Here is a 15,417-nt window from a genome sequence, read left to right on the forward strand (position 1 = left end):
GAACACATTCAGTATGGAGGGCTATATGGCACCTATTTGGGAGGCCCTGTATAGACCAGTAAGCACTCTCAAAGAGCAGCCTCGAAGCATCCCTGAGCTACAGCAGGACAGCATAGGGACCTGTGCTGAGTCTGCACTGCAAGTGTATGAGCTATGGGTTTTCTGTGAAAGCATGAGATGGAAAGCAATAAATGCACAAGCCTCAATAGGTCTGGTATATACATAGTGTGTATGCGTATGCAGTTAAGGAACCTAATCATTCTTTGACTAACATTTGTAATTTAAAAGGTAGGAAGATAGCATAAGCACTGGATGAGGATGTATTTCCATTCAGGAAAATAGAAAGGGAAACAAACTCTTTGTATCTGGAACTTCACTACCTTGCAACCATATGCCTGCCATCTGAAGACACTTTTTCAATCCTTGTGGGGGTAAGCAACGGGATGGAACTGGTTTTGACAAAAGCTTTGGATTGAGAGCAGGGCACAGACGTAAAACAGACAGAAGAGATATAAAATGTAAGTGGCTTGCTGAATCAAGCACCTAAGGTAGCTGTTTCTTAGAGGACATACAAATATGAAACAGTAATATTTATCTAAAAAGCCAACAACACTATAAACCATGAACAAAAATATCATGACATTTATTTAAGCCAACAGCATTGACTGGACCTCTGTCAAAGATCTTTCTTGCTCCTTGTCTTTAAATTCACTTTAGCATCTAAAACCAGTAGATCTTTGAATCAAGAAAGCTGTATTTCATAGAATCACAGAATAATTTATGTTGGAAGACATAAGACCTCTAGAGGTTGTCTAGTCCAACTCCACAGTCAAAAGAGGTCTGATTGAATCAGGTTGCTCAGGGTCATACCCCCTCAATCTCTAGATACTTCCTAAGATAGAGATCTCACACCTTCTAGTCCAGTATTTGACCACTTTCATGCTAATTTTTTTTTCTTGTTATGTAATTGGAATTTCCTCTGTTCTGTTTGTGTCTGTTGCCTGTCAGTGTGCATCTACACGAACATTCTGCCTCTGTCTTTGTAGCCTGAGGTCAGGTAGCTGCAGCAGACAGGTCTCCTCTGAGCCTTCTGTTCTTCAAACTGAGCAGACTCATCTCTCTCAGCCTCTCTTCACATGCCTGTGCTCCAGCCTCTGGTCAGTTTGCAGCCTGCTGCTGGACTTGCTCTGGTATGTCTATTTTTTCTGTACTGTAGAATCTTCTTATCACCCCGAAATCAATTTGTGCAGGTGCCACATTAATCTTCTCTATCTCATTTCAATTTTAGTATATGTGCTGCCAAAGAGCATATGAACTTCACTATGTCATAAAGTAGAACAATGAATTTTTTTTAAAGAGAAGAATCATAGAATCATAGAATGGTTTGGGTTGGAAGGAGCCTTAAGATCACCTAGTTCCATGCCCCCTGCTATAGGCAGGGACACATCCCTCTAGACCAGGTTGCTCAAAGCCCCATCCAGCCTGGCCTCGAATGTTTCCAGGGAGGGGGCATCCACAACCTCTCTGGGCAACCTGTTCCAGTGTCTCACCACCCTCACGGTAAAGAATTTCTTCCTGACATCTAGTCTAAATCTACCCTCTTCCAGTTTAAAACCATTTCCCCTTGAAATGTGGAGACAATAGAAATTAAGGTTTTAAAACACTTTTCTGCTTTCTTCCCTGTTAACCACTGTTTCCTTATGTTCTGGTCTTTCAGCCCACAATTTTCAGTGTCTTCCTGCACTGTGTACCTTCAATACCTTCCTAGCATCCTGGGAGGAATGCTTATATCACTGTGGGTATTTGGTTCTGAATGTGCTCCCTGCCTCCCAGAGCTCTCCTCTCTCTGGCTGTGCCGCAGGCCCCTTGTGCCTCCACTCTCTGTGTGACCTGCTCTGCACTCCAGAAGCCTTTTCCCCGAAAAGTTGCTCAATTGCTCTTGGAAAGGCACAATTTCCTCCTCCTTCCAGAAGATCTCCCTGATTGAATGCAGCAGCATTGTTCTCTGCTGTCTCTTGAAAGGAACATAATGCTTATTAGCACAGAGTAACTGCAAATGAAGAAATTAAAATTATACACTCAACATACTAACAGACACATCACATTTTTGAAAACATGATATTGTTTTCAAGAATTATTCATTAGGGCCTGGCTGTGATTTTGGAAACTACTCAGGATGGTTTTGTAACAGTCAAAAGATGTAAGGTGCTGTGTGTGAAACTCTTGGGTTAGGACATCTTTTGCCACAGCTCTTTACATTTGTCAGTGAGAGCATCCAGTTCTTTTGACAGTCTGACTTGGGTGGGCTCATGGTCGCTGGATTCTGTAATAGGAGGTTGGCAGGACACAGAATGATAAACTCACTTGTCAACAGCCTCTCTGGCTTTCTCAGGAGGACAGAGTGAGTGTTTTTATTTTTTTTTACCTCTGCATCTCTTTTCTCATGTAGTCTTTGGTAATTTCTCTGGTATGGATTAACTGATTTTGTATTTGTTTGCTGTTCTTTATAATGTCTGCCCCTCTCAACCACAGATGCTCATTTTGTATCTATTATTCCCTGTTGTTTCCCTCAGCCAGAAGGGAAATTATTTTCATGTTGGTGGCAATGGAGATGGAAGACCAAAGAAAATAAAGAAGAAATCCACAGTAAATGTTGAAAATTAGGTTTGTGCAGTGAGTGAGATGGAAAATAAAGCTGCAAGCACCTCTAGGGAGATCTCCAGGGGAGGCCTGAGCAATGAGAGCTGGAAGAAGAGCTTAGGGAGCACCTCAAGAGGAAGCAGACTCATAGCTGCATCTACGTCTGGTAAGGCAGTTTCCCTGAGAAACAAATCACTGGCAGAAATGGCTCAAAATGTCTCAGAGATGTAGACCTGTATTTGTGGCCTCGAAGATGAAGACAGAATTGCTTGTATTGCCTTTCATGTTGTAGCACTGTCCTAAAGCACTGCTGGCTACTCTGACTTGAGCTGTATGAAGTCTGCTGTGCACCTGCCTTGGAGCGCTCTCGTGGTGGGCTCTGTGTTCCTGGGTCCCCAGGTGTCCAAGCCCCAGGACTTGGTCAAAGGGCTTATAGGGCCCTTTTGGCTTCTGCACCTGCGTTTCCTTCTTATGAGACCAAATTATGGTGTAGGGTTGGTATTCACTAAGTTTTCCCATGGCATGGAGTTGCGATACTATTAACATGTGCATGAACCAGGCAGCTAAAGCCACTCTTAGATACTGCTGCCAGGAGTCCTAATGCCCTATCGGTTAATAGTTCATCTGTGGCTGCTTTCTCTTCAACAGCATCAGCATTTGCCATTTCTCTCTCATACAACATCTTTTGATTTCCTACTGATTACATATTAGTTGTAATACAGTTGTAAAAACAGCATTTTTCCACAATGCATTTGACTGTGTTACTTTCTTTCCATATTTATGTTTCGTTTTTTTTTTTTTTTTAATTCTTCTTATGTTTCTTTGGCATTAATTCTTCATCCCTGCTACTGATTGCACCTTTCTCATTGCTTTGCTTAAGAATTCTTTTGTTTGCGGGAATTCTTTCTTTTGTTTGCAGAAATTCAGGAAATTTTGCTCTCTTTGCTTCAGAGTCCGGATATTGGCATAGAAAGTGACTCACTCTTGCTGTCGCTTGCTTATCCTGTCACAAAGTTGCTTTCCAGACTTGTGCCATGCATTGAGTGCTCCTGTTTTCACTTTGAAGACAGGGGGCTCAATTCCTATTGCCTTGCACTGCAGATGTGTTCAGAACAGTGCCTCCTGTGCCCATTTCCTGGCTAATTGCTGTTTCAATGCAAATCTGCACAGGCCCAGCCCAAGCAGGCTCAGAATACACCTCCTTAAGGCTACCCAAGGCAATTTGGTAAAATTTCACCTAAGTGAATTCAAACAATTTCATTAGTTTTGTACACTTCAGTGATCTTGAATAGAGCTGTGTGAAAGGTCTCTGCAGAAATAAACATAGCAGATCAGGGGCTATGTGCAGCTTTCCCTCGTGATTTATATATTTTAAGATTAGATCCAGCATTTTGAGAAATGGTGTTTGAAGTCGTTAATTAGCTTTGTCTCAGCAAACTAAAACAGACAAAGCTAATTGCCCAAGATTACAGCTAAAAGATTTGACCTCTCACTGTGAAATGTCTTGTTTAGTTCTGCTCTTCTGTTTTTGGTGTGGTTTTTTTGGAGGAGGCAGATAAAGCATGCATAGTATCACTGAGCTAGTGAGGAATATTTTTTTTTTAATCATTTGGGAGTAACTTCCCTATCTCAAATCCATTGTTGCTAATGGGAGGTGTTTTATTTAATATTTCTGCATATATTCTACTTGCATTTTTGATAGGAAGAGCACTGTCAGGTAAGTTTCTAACTTTTCAAGAATAAAACCTAATAGGAAGCCTTTTCATGGAATCACGGCATCTATAAGTACAAAATAACTTAACTCTCACAATACATGTAATTCCTGGCAAATCTGATTCATTTTATGAATAATTTAACTTGGGACCTTAGTGAGAAAAATATTCATATGAACAGTATGAGCAACAAATTTCCAGACAAAAGCAGGGAGGAGGGAGAATATGTATAGAGTCTGGGGGGCTGTGACTTCATCACACTTCACCCGATAAGAGGGTTCACTCCAGGAGCTGGTAACTGGATGAAGACTTGAAAGACCGGGCTGCAGGAAGCGGTGCTGGTGAGTCAGGACATGGCAGCCTTCCCTCCGAGTCATCCTTGAACCGCTGCCCCGATGTGCTCATAGTGGGAATTGGATTAGGAGAGATGCTCTTCCTTCAGATGAGATTTCAAACTTGGGTCGTGACCACTTGATGTCATTAAGAGTTACGTGCCATTTCTTCTTGAGAACATGGATTTAAAAGCTGCATGTGGTCTGGTTTCCAGTTTGGGTGCCTGTATTTTGCAATCACACCTCTGCGGCTCTGAGTGGCAACACCCCTCCTGGACTTGCTCTCTGTCCCGGTGCTGCAGGCCATGACACACATCCACCCTGCTTCCATGTGGGAGCCACTGCACGGCAGTCAGTCCTGACGGTTCTTCCATGGCTGCTAAATAACTGTAATTTCCTGTTAGAAGTACTGCCTTACTCCCACCATTCTCTATAACACTGATCAGTTTAGCAGAGGAAAAAAATCTGTTGAGTGGATAACGTTATTGCTGCTGACAGGGACCCTTATGTGGCACTGAGGGACATGGTTAGTGGGCACGGAGGGGATGGGCTGATGGTTTGACTAGGTGATCTTAGCGGTCTTTTCCAACCTTAGCACTCTGTGACTCTGTAATCATGCAGGCTGTGTGGAGCGACGGATCAAGCAGGCAGCAGCAGCCTGTGTTTAGGCTGCCGTTCAGCCAGCAGCCTGCAAATGGCACCTTAAGGAACACCGCATTCTCATCCGCTTCGCTTTTAATTAAAAGGACAAAGTCACACTTCTGGTGAATTATGATTCCGAGGGAGGCAGACAGGAGATGGGGCAGAGCCGGCCGTGACAGAGACCACCGACTGACAGCGGCCAAACAGGCGGCGGGAGTGGGGCAAGCCCCCCCCCCCCAAACCGGCCGGGCGGCGGGTGCGGGCCGGGCGCGCTCCTTCGGGCTCGCTGCCTGCCCGGCAGCCTCTCGCGGAGCCGCCCCAGCCTTCCGGCCTCTCCCCGCACCGCCGGCCGCCTCCCGGCGCCTCTGCCCCGTCCCCCGCCGCGGCGCCAGGCGGTCCCCGCCCGGGGGCGGCGGTGCCAGCAGCGGCCGCTAGATGCCGCCCTGCCCAACGCCTTGGCCGCGTGGCGGCGGCCGGGCGGCGGGTGGCGGCGGCGCGGCGGGCCCGTGGCGGCTCCCCTCGGCCTCCCGAGCGCCGGTGGCGGCTGCGAGACCCGGCGTCGCGAGTGGCGGCTGAAGGGGCTGACGTTCCTCGCAGTTTTTTTGGAATAAAGTTTATTCAGTATCTGAAGAGGTGGTATGAGAAAGAAGGGAACAGACTCTTTAGCAGGGTCTGCTGTGATAGGACAAGGGGAAATGGTTTCAAACTAAAAGAGGGGAGATTTAGACTGCATATAAGGAAGAAGTTTTTACAGTAGGGGTGGGGACGCACTGACGCAGGTTGCCCAGACAGGTGGTGGATGCCCCATCCCTGATGTAGCTGTAGGTGTCCCTGTTCATTGCAGGGGAGTTGGACTAGATGGCCTTTAGGGGTGAGGATCAGGTCTGGGCAGGCCCATGGGAAGGGGACTGGCTGTGGTGGAGCTGGAGGCTGGCTTTTGTACGGCACTGCTGGACGGGGGTGGATGACCCCAGACTGAGCTGAAATAGGGCTCCTGGGCTATGGGTGGGGGTGTGGGGTGGCCCCAGGTGAGTCTGGGCAAGGCCAGTGAGGTGTGTTAATGTACTTGGGGTTCTGACATTGCCAGAGATTCATCTGGCTTCTTCAGGGAGAAGGAGCTAGAGCTTAAACTAAAAGAGGGGAAATTTAGGTTAAATATTAGGAATAAAATCTTTCCTCAGAGAGTGGTTCTTGAATGATTAGTCTTTGAGGCAAACAGACAGCAAACAACCCTCAAATGGATTAGCGCAAGTAGTTTGGATGTTGCATTTCAGTAGCAATTGACTTGTTACCCTTTTGAACCTTGCATGTTTCCTTTTTTCCTTCATACAGTATTCTTAACAGAACAGACACATGGTTTCTGGGAGCAAAATCATCTGAAGAACACAGCTCCACGCTGTAGCAGTCTGGCTGCATACATTCACTGGGGAAGAAGTCAAGAGCAGTCAGTCCACGCTTCCAGACTGGCTCTCAAGGAGCCCAGGGTCACTGAGATTTGGGATTATTTGCATTTGAAAGCTACTTTTCAAGATAAAGTTCAGTGGATAGCAGAATATAAGCAACTGTCACGTGTATTGTTTTTCGTTTTGTTTTTTTATTCTTTAAGAGAGGTTTTTATTACTTAAAAGATGCCTACAATTGCTGATTTAGTGTCTGTGTGAAAAGCTGTATTGTCTGGATTCCTATATTTGCAAACAGAGCAGATAGCAGAAGTGTAAGCACTTCCTGCACGGCACTGTGGCTGCGACCTGGACTGACCCCATGAATGGCAAGTGGGGTGAACAGTATCGAACTTGCAAGCTCTGTCCTGTTATCACTGGTGTATTAACCCAGCAAAACTGCTTAACTTCACTGCCATGTAGTTCCATCCGTAATGTAAACATCTGTCTACTGACTAACTGCAGTGGAAGCACTGTTTCACTTTGTGTAGGCTACTGAACATCTGTCAGATAGGAATAACTTTGGTTATCACAGGTCTTAGCCAATGTCCTAGATGCAAGACGTTCTGAATGCCTTTATCCTTGATTAACTTTCCTGCTTTTGGACTAGATCCTTCTCTGCTGTACATTTCCAGTCTTTTAATAGGCTTTTAAATAACCCCCAAGAGGATCCTGGACGTTATTCCCCTTCAGAGCTCACACACATAGATGGAAGTGTTGAATTCATTGGATCACTATGGATCTATTCCTTTCTTCTGTGCATCACCTATCCATTAGTGTCTCATCTCTAAGAAACTTTGTCGTATTAATTTTGACAGGATGAGTTATGCTGAACAAGGGCTGTCTTAAAATCATACAGCTATGAAAAGAAGATTCCCATAACAGCATTTCAAGCAACTGTGATGTCAGCTGAGCCGAGATCTCTGAGAATAGTTTTCTGTCAGCATTGGTGTGCAGTAAACTATGAGTGGGCATACCTGAGTAACAAAATGTACTGTGAACCTGGATGTGTTTGGTTTGGAAAAGGAATGCTCTTCATATACATTAGTGTGCTTTTTGCAAGCTAAAACTGTGTTGAGAACTCACTGAAGTTAAATGGGAATTTCAAGCCACTTGAAGGTTTGAAGCCTGCAAAAGCAGGCTGTGGCATACGTGTGGAGGATCCTTGTAATGTCCATTCTGAGGTTAAGGAAACAGCCTCATTGAAGAGAGGCTCATTCAGATGGTTAGGTTTCAAGACTTTTGAAATTTGGGATTTATTTGGCTGAATACCCCAGCAGTCGTCTTTAAGTTTTCTGTGACTCATGCAGTCTGTCTGACCTTCTTAGGCTGTGGAGAGGAAGCAATGAGCAGGTTCACTTGTGACAAAGCTTCCTGTTTTGCCTTGAACAGAAGGTGTTTAGAAAAGCCTTTTTCATGATGTTCTGCTGATCCTAGCTGATTTCGGTGACTGGGCTGAAACAGGAGAGAAAGCACTGGTTGTGGTTTGGTGGTCTCGCCAAACCTTTTCAGACTCCAAGTAAGGTTTATTTTGGCAGAGTATTAAGCTTTTAGTGTTGCTTTTCATTTGGAGAGGGTGATGGGAAAGATGCTCCTCCTCAGACACTGAAAGGCAAATATTTGACTTTTACACAACTGAAATGGCTCTGAGTAGGCATGGAATAAGTGACAAAAAATGAGCTTTTACCAAACCTGTGGAATTCATTTGAACTTTGCCAGGTGTTTGGCTGTAAGAATGTGAGGTCCCGTATTTAACAGCTCATATACTTTGCCAATAATACGTGAAGTGTTTCATTATCTTGTACACTGTAGTTGGCACACATCAGTTTGCAGACAAAGAGTAATGGTTTATGGTATTTGTGGATTCCACGTGTTGTTGTAGCCACGAAATGATGTGGGTGTATGATCAGACAAATATATACGAATAAATGCACTCATGTATTAAATATCAGATGCTTTCAAGTCTATGATAAGTAAAACCATAAATTGTTAAGTAACATCAGTATTTTGATTTTTGTTTTCTCTTATGAATGCCAGGAGTAAAAAACAAACATGAGCCAGCCTTCAGCACACCCAGGATGTACAAGGAATACTTGGGACTGATGAAAGGCTAATTTTCTTGAAGCTGCAAAATAACAGAGCCTCTTTAGGGTATTTAACCTAAAGGCCTAATTTTTCACAACTTGTCTAGTTTTGGTAGACAAGTTTCCAGTTCCTGATGTCCACCAAAGGCAGGCTACAGATCAGTATTGAAGTAGCTCATGTATGATTCTGCACTAATCACGTCTTTCTGTCTATTTTTATGATTTTTTGTCCCTGTGGTGTTTTCTGTGTTTTCTCTTTTTAATCTTTCCAGAAAATATAAAAATCCCTGAAACTTCCCCTTACTTTTCTTTTGAGTAAATCTCTGATTGAACAAATATTTAACATGTTGCTTTGCAGCACAGCAATGTGTGTAAGCACACACTTCTTCACGAGTAAATGCTTCCCTGAGGTAGGATCTCAGGATGCAGCGGCTGTTTATACCAGCAGCTCACCAGGCATGAGATCTGGCGTGTTGCAAGAGTGGCTATGTTGCCGTGGCAGTGCTTGCAGCAGCAAGCTGTGTGGTCTGCCCTCCTGGCCCCAGCAGCCTGTCTGCAGAACTGGCAGAAGTGAGCCCAGGAGACCTCAAATCCCAGGTGTGCTCTCCATGGACCCGCAAGGAGTCCTGAGGCTGCTTCTCAGCTGCAGTGAGCAGGTCCGCTCAGTGAGATCTGCTGTGCATCACCGCATTCAGTCCAGATAAAACCCAGCCCCAGGTATCAAGGGGAGGAGAAAGCTAGACTGTAGAAATGGGAGCTTCTCTCTCTTCTGCAAAGATGTAGGCAGACTCTGGTGGGGTTCTGCTGGTGCATGGGTCCTCTTTCAGGTGCTTTTTCTTTAAAGAGCTAGGGATCCTTTGCATGTGAGCAAGAAAGCATGCCATTTGGTGCTGAGTTTCATTATTTGTAGTAGCTTCCTCCTCGAGATGATAGATAGCTTAGGAGGATAGAAGATTATTTTAATGATTTTTTTAATTGTTATTTCTAGTGCATTTTATGTGCGGTATGTTCTGACTGAATGAAAAGCTCAAAGACAGCCATTTCCCCATGGGACTGGAGTCTGGTCCTGGCCATCTGAGCAAGAGATGCTTAAAAGTAGTCAATGGAGAAGTTGAAGTTTTAGGAGATAATAAGTAACGTCATGTATATTTGCCTAAAAGTCAGTAGACCTGTTTAGATGCAGGTGACCGTTAGTTCCAAATAACTGCTTCAGGGTGCTCTTATTTTTGTGAGGCAAAGAGTTGAGAATAGCACACATGCAGTTGCCCAAACTCAGTTGTTTCTCATTGTCAAAGAAGCGGACACTTTTAAGAAATGCGCGCTTTTCTTTGTATTAAAAAAATAGAAAAACAAACAAAAACTGTCAAAGAATCCATATCTTTTGAGGGAAATGATTAAAATAAAGCTTTTCACTGGATTTGTCTTATGCTGGCACTTCTCTGGCCTCACTGTGAGCAGCTGCACTGAGATCATTCATTCATATACCTGGCGTGATGGTATTGAAGCCATTTCTGTGCTACTGATGGTGCAGAGTAAGAGCAGAGGGTTCCTGTATCAACTTGCTTTCTGCATTTGCTACTGAACCTTTCTTGAGGAAATAACCTTATTTGGACCAAGTGGTATCCACACATCCAGATCCAACAATGCGTGGTGGTCGCTAGCAGTTTGATATGGCGTTGTGTAACTGTTACTCTCCCAGCTTCCACAGTGAAGTCCACTCTTAGGTTGGTTGTTGGGACTCTCCACTCAACGGATGGAGAAAAAAGTTTTACAGAGATAAAAAATGATTAGCAGTTTGGCTATGGAAATCTGTGTTTAAAATTGGCATAAGTTTAGAGAGGACTTATGAGAGACTTACCTATCAGTCTGTCGTTTACGTGTGCATGTTGGGCAAAAATAATTCAGTATTGTCTAGCTTTTAGTTACAATATATGTAATGATTAGAAAGTTTATGTAGGAGAAGGATAGCATAAAAATTCTAAGATTGCTGGTACATTTCTGAGTGGTCTCACCCCACGTGCATTTGGATTAATTACTAATGCCCTCTGAACAAGGTGGTAAAAACAAACATATCTGTTTGAGCCATATGAATCGTCCTCTAAATAGGCTCTTAGAACATGAGAATAAGGTATGTTTTGGTTATTAAGAGCTGCTGTTTGATTTTGAACTACTGCTTGAGTGAGAGAAATGACAGATTATTTGTTTCAATCAGTAATCACCTAGGTGAAATATTGTTAAAATACTTGGAAGACAGAATAATTGAAATCAAATCACTGACATTTCATGAAATCTTTTTTCTCTCTCCTTTCTTCTAAGGGACAGACAGAAAAAGACTGTAAGATAAATCTTGTGAAAAATTACAGTTTGAATGAATTGAAATAGGAAACCCAGAATTGAAGCTGCCTAAAACACAAGGCTGTACAATGCAGAGAAAGAAGTTACAGTTTAGGAGGATAGAAGGAGTTTGAGATATAACTGTAATGTTCTTTCATCTTCATTCTAAAACATCGGTGCATGCATTAGAAGTAATGAGGCACATCTGTATTTCAGTGCACATCATCTTTGTGCACTGAAGGTCTAGGAGCGCGGAATGTAAAAATAAAGTTTTCTCATGTTGCATTTTAATCAGAATAAAATGACAGCTTTAGAGTCACACGGTGCCCGTAACCAGATAAGCAGTGCTGCTTCAGCAGAACTTAGAGGCCCTGTCAGAAAGAAGCAGACATTGACATCTCCAAAGTTATGGCGATACTGTAAGGTATTGGTATACAGTGGCTGTCTTCTATATCATTCTTGCAATCTTGGCACACATTGTTTATGCTCAATAATTTAATTCCCATAGATTTGTATTTTTATAGTCCTTAAAATCTGCCATAGATTCAAAGATGAATCCAGGCAATTGAAAATTTTCATAAAACTTTTATTTTGAAGGGGAAAACTTTTGGAAAGCAGATTTTTTCTTATCAATAATTTATTTACAATACTGACTCTTCTCTCGACATATGCTCACCACTCTCCACTCTTATTGGAGGGAATTGCATACATGAAGTAGATTTGGGCTTTTGTAAGCAGGTAATTAACAGAAGGCTGTGGTATCTCTGTACTCTCTAAATCAGCTGTTTGCCTTAAAGAGTTTTCTGAAGCCCTGGATATGATCTTTTGCTTAGCTAAATTTTATGTTCTTGCCTTGTATTTTTTACCCAGTTTATAGTTTTTGAGAGCTGCAGTATGCTTTCTGGTGTCTGATGATTTTTGTTTAAACTGACTCTACACGCTGCCATGAAATATTCTTTTATTTCAGTGTAAGTTGGAAATACGATCCGTTTCTTTAGGTGTAGCTAATAATACTCTGGACTGTTGCAGTGGTGTTAATACTTCCCAGTCTCAGATACGCAGGCCTGGCTCACGCAAAAGGCCAGGAACTAAGACCACCTGCACTGCAGGGAAATAACATCTGATAAACTCCCAATCTTACAGTCCGCCCTCCTGCTGAGGAAGAGCAACAGCAGACTTAATTTGGATTTATTTGTGGATGGCTATTCTTAAAAAAATAATGAATAAAAAAATAAATCAACACAGATATAAATCAACATTTTACCTGCTTTGATTTTTTTTTTGGTTGCTGTAGTGACTGAAGAAAAAGGAAGTGCACTTCATAATTTCCTACTGAGAAACTCAACTTTTTTAAGCTCATTTCTTTGGTTGTGGTACATTTCTGTAATTTCTTTGCCTTTTGGTTGTAATAGCGAACACATTATTCCAATTTTTTTCTTCCAAAACCCACAGATTTTGTAGTCACCGGTGCCTACTTCTTCCTCTTCTGCACTTTTTATTCATTTGTGCAGTTCCTATTTAATCATAGAATCATAGAATGCATTGGGCTGGAAGAGACCTTTTAGATCTTCTAGTTCCAACCCCCCTGCTATAGGCAGGGACACCTCCCTCTAGACCAGGTTGCTCAAAGCCCCATCCAGCCTGGCCTTGAGTGCTTCCACAGAAGGATCATCCACAACCACTCTGGGCAACCTGTTCCAGTGTCTCACTGCCCTCACAGTAAAGATTTTCTTGGTAATATCTAGTCTAAATCAGCCCTCTTCCAGTTTAAAACTATTTTCCCTTGTCCTATCGCTACCTGCCTTTATAAAAAATCCCTCCCCAGGTTTCCTGTAGGCCCCCTTCAGGTACTGGAAGGCCGCTATAAGGTCTCCTTGGAGCCTTCTCTTCTCCAGGCTGAAGAGCCCCAGCTCTCTCAGCCTGTTCTCACAGAGCAGGTTCTCCAGTCCTCTGGTTATCTTCAGGGCCCTTCTCTGGACCTGCTCCAGCAGCTCCATGTCCTTCTTGTGTTGGTGGCCCAGAACTGGACGCAGCACTCCAGGTGGGGTCTCATGAGAGCAGAGTAGAGGGCCAGAATCACCACCCTTCACCTGCTGGTCATGCTTCTCTTGATGCAACACAGAATACAGTTGGACTTCTGGGCTGCAAGCACACACTGCTGGCTTGTGAGTCTTTCATCAACTGACACTCCCACATCCTTCTCCTCAGGGCTGCTCTTAAGCCATTCTCTGCTCAACCTGTATCTGTGCTTGGGATTGCCCTGACCCAGGTGCAGGACCTTGCACTTGGCCTTGTTGAACTTCATGAGGTTGGCATGGGCCCACCTCTCAGGCCTATCCAGGTCCCTCTGGATGACATCCCTTCCCTCTGGCATGTCCACTGCACCATTCAGCTTGGTGTCATCTGCAAACTTGTGGAGGGTGCACTTGATCTCACTGTCCATGTCACCTACAAAGATGTTAAATGACACCGGTCCCAGCACCGATCCCTGAGGAATACCACTCGTCACCGGTCTCCACTTGGACATTGAGCCGTTGACTGAAACTGTCTGATTTAGTTCTTTCTTTGGAGAAAAGCATTAGGGGCTTCAGCAGGTGCTCTCCTGTAATCACCTTGTGTTTACGGCACGCCAAGGGCATGATGTCTGCTAGAGAAATGCAGCTAAAAACACCATACTTGTTTGTCCAGTTGCAATCTGAAGTTGTAAGCCAAATCTTTATTGCCAGTCAGGCCCTCCAGAACTACTTCAATTTGCTTTATTCCTGAAGTCCCTGCTTTCTCATCCAGCTAATTTGTGCGATGGTCAGAGTAGTAAGGGGAGATTTCAAAGTCAGTAGCCTCCTTTTTGAGCTCAAAGAAGGAGGCATAGGAGTGTAGTTGAGAGTTTCTTGACAGACAGGCTCAGCTGAAAGGTGTACATTCTATTTAAATGATTGACCGTGGAATGGAGATGCCATGTTCACATGTACATGTAATACCTGTGCTATATGTGCTATGAGACTGGAGAGAAATGAGATCCTGTGTTTGTTTTTATATCCAGAATCTGCTCTGTTAAGTTGCCAGTTTCCTAGCTGGTTTCCTTGAATGCAGAAGCATGTCTGTTTTGCAGGTGTTTTGCTAAAATTGCTTCGTTGTAAAGAACAGATCTTATCCTGTTTTTTTTGTTTTTTTTTTCTTTTTAACGTGATGTTCATTTGTGGGATCATAAAGCAATTATCAATAGCCGACAGTTAACAGTGAAACAAAGATGCCTGTGCCTTTGATTTAGATTTATGTCTTTGAACAATCTTTTGCTGAGCCAGGCAAAAAGCTTTTTTTGAGTGATCATTTGAATCATCATTAATGAAGTTGACACACCCATGATTTTGGCTTTGATACCTGGAGGACTTTCTGAAGCTGCTTGAAGATTTGAGTGTGATGCACATCTTACTGCATCACGGGACACTGGGACAGTAGTTGCCTCAGGGAAGCAGGAGAAAACCAGCACTGGCATCATCACTGTTCATGTTCACTCCCACTGATTCTGCTCTGGATCCTTGCAGCTCCTCATTTCATTCCTTCTGTGCAACAGCAGGAGGGCATCATAACTTGGTCTGTGCAGAAAAAAAAGAGAGTAAAGAGGGCTTGATCTCCTTTTTAAAAAGTACTTCTGAGCAAAAGTAGGTGATACTTCAGGGTTCTTTAATTTGGCAGAGAGGGTTTACAAAATCTAAGGACTGGACTTTAAAGGTAGTCAGATTTAACCGGAGTATATATTGAAACATAAGTTAAGCAAGGCAAAGCAACTATTAGAAAATTGCTAAGTTATATAGTAGGCTGTCTATACAGGAAGTCTTTAAAGCAAGATCTCATATCTTTCTAAAAGGTATATGCTATAAATCAACCAGAAGTTATAGTCTGTGTAATCAGGAGGCCAGTCCAAGTGGAGATAGTGGTTTCTGTTGAATTTCTAGGTTGTACCACAGATAAGCAATAAGTAAGAAGGGACTTGCTGCTCCTTTTAAAGTTACCAATACCTCTTCAATTTTCTGTCACGTAAGCCTTATTAAAAGTGGGTCATATCTTGACAGGAATGATAAATGTTTAAAATCTGTAGTTTTCTGTATATCATTTCTAAAAGAAAATGTAGGCTCTCTTCAGGAAAAGATAAAACAAACAGCTATGTTAATAACTTTTATTGTGAAAAATTGTTAAAATGTGCTGATTTGCAGCATTGAGAAACTTGTCATAAGTT

This window comes from Numida meleagris, chromosome 2, assembly GCF_002078875.1.
Source record: "Numida meleagris isolate 19003 breed g44 Domestic line chromosome 2, NumMel1.0, whole genome shotgun sequence".
NCBI classification, from domain to species: Eukaryota; Metazoa; Chordata; class Aves; order Galliformes; family Numididae; genus Numida; species Numida meleagris.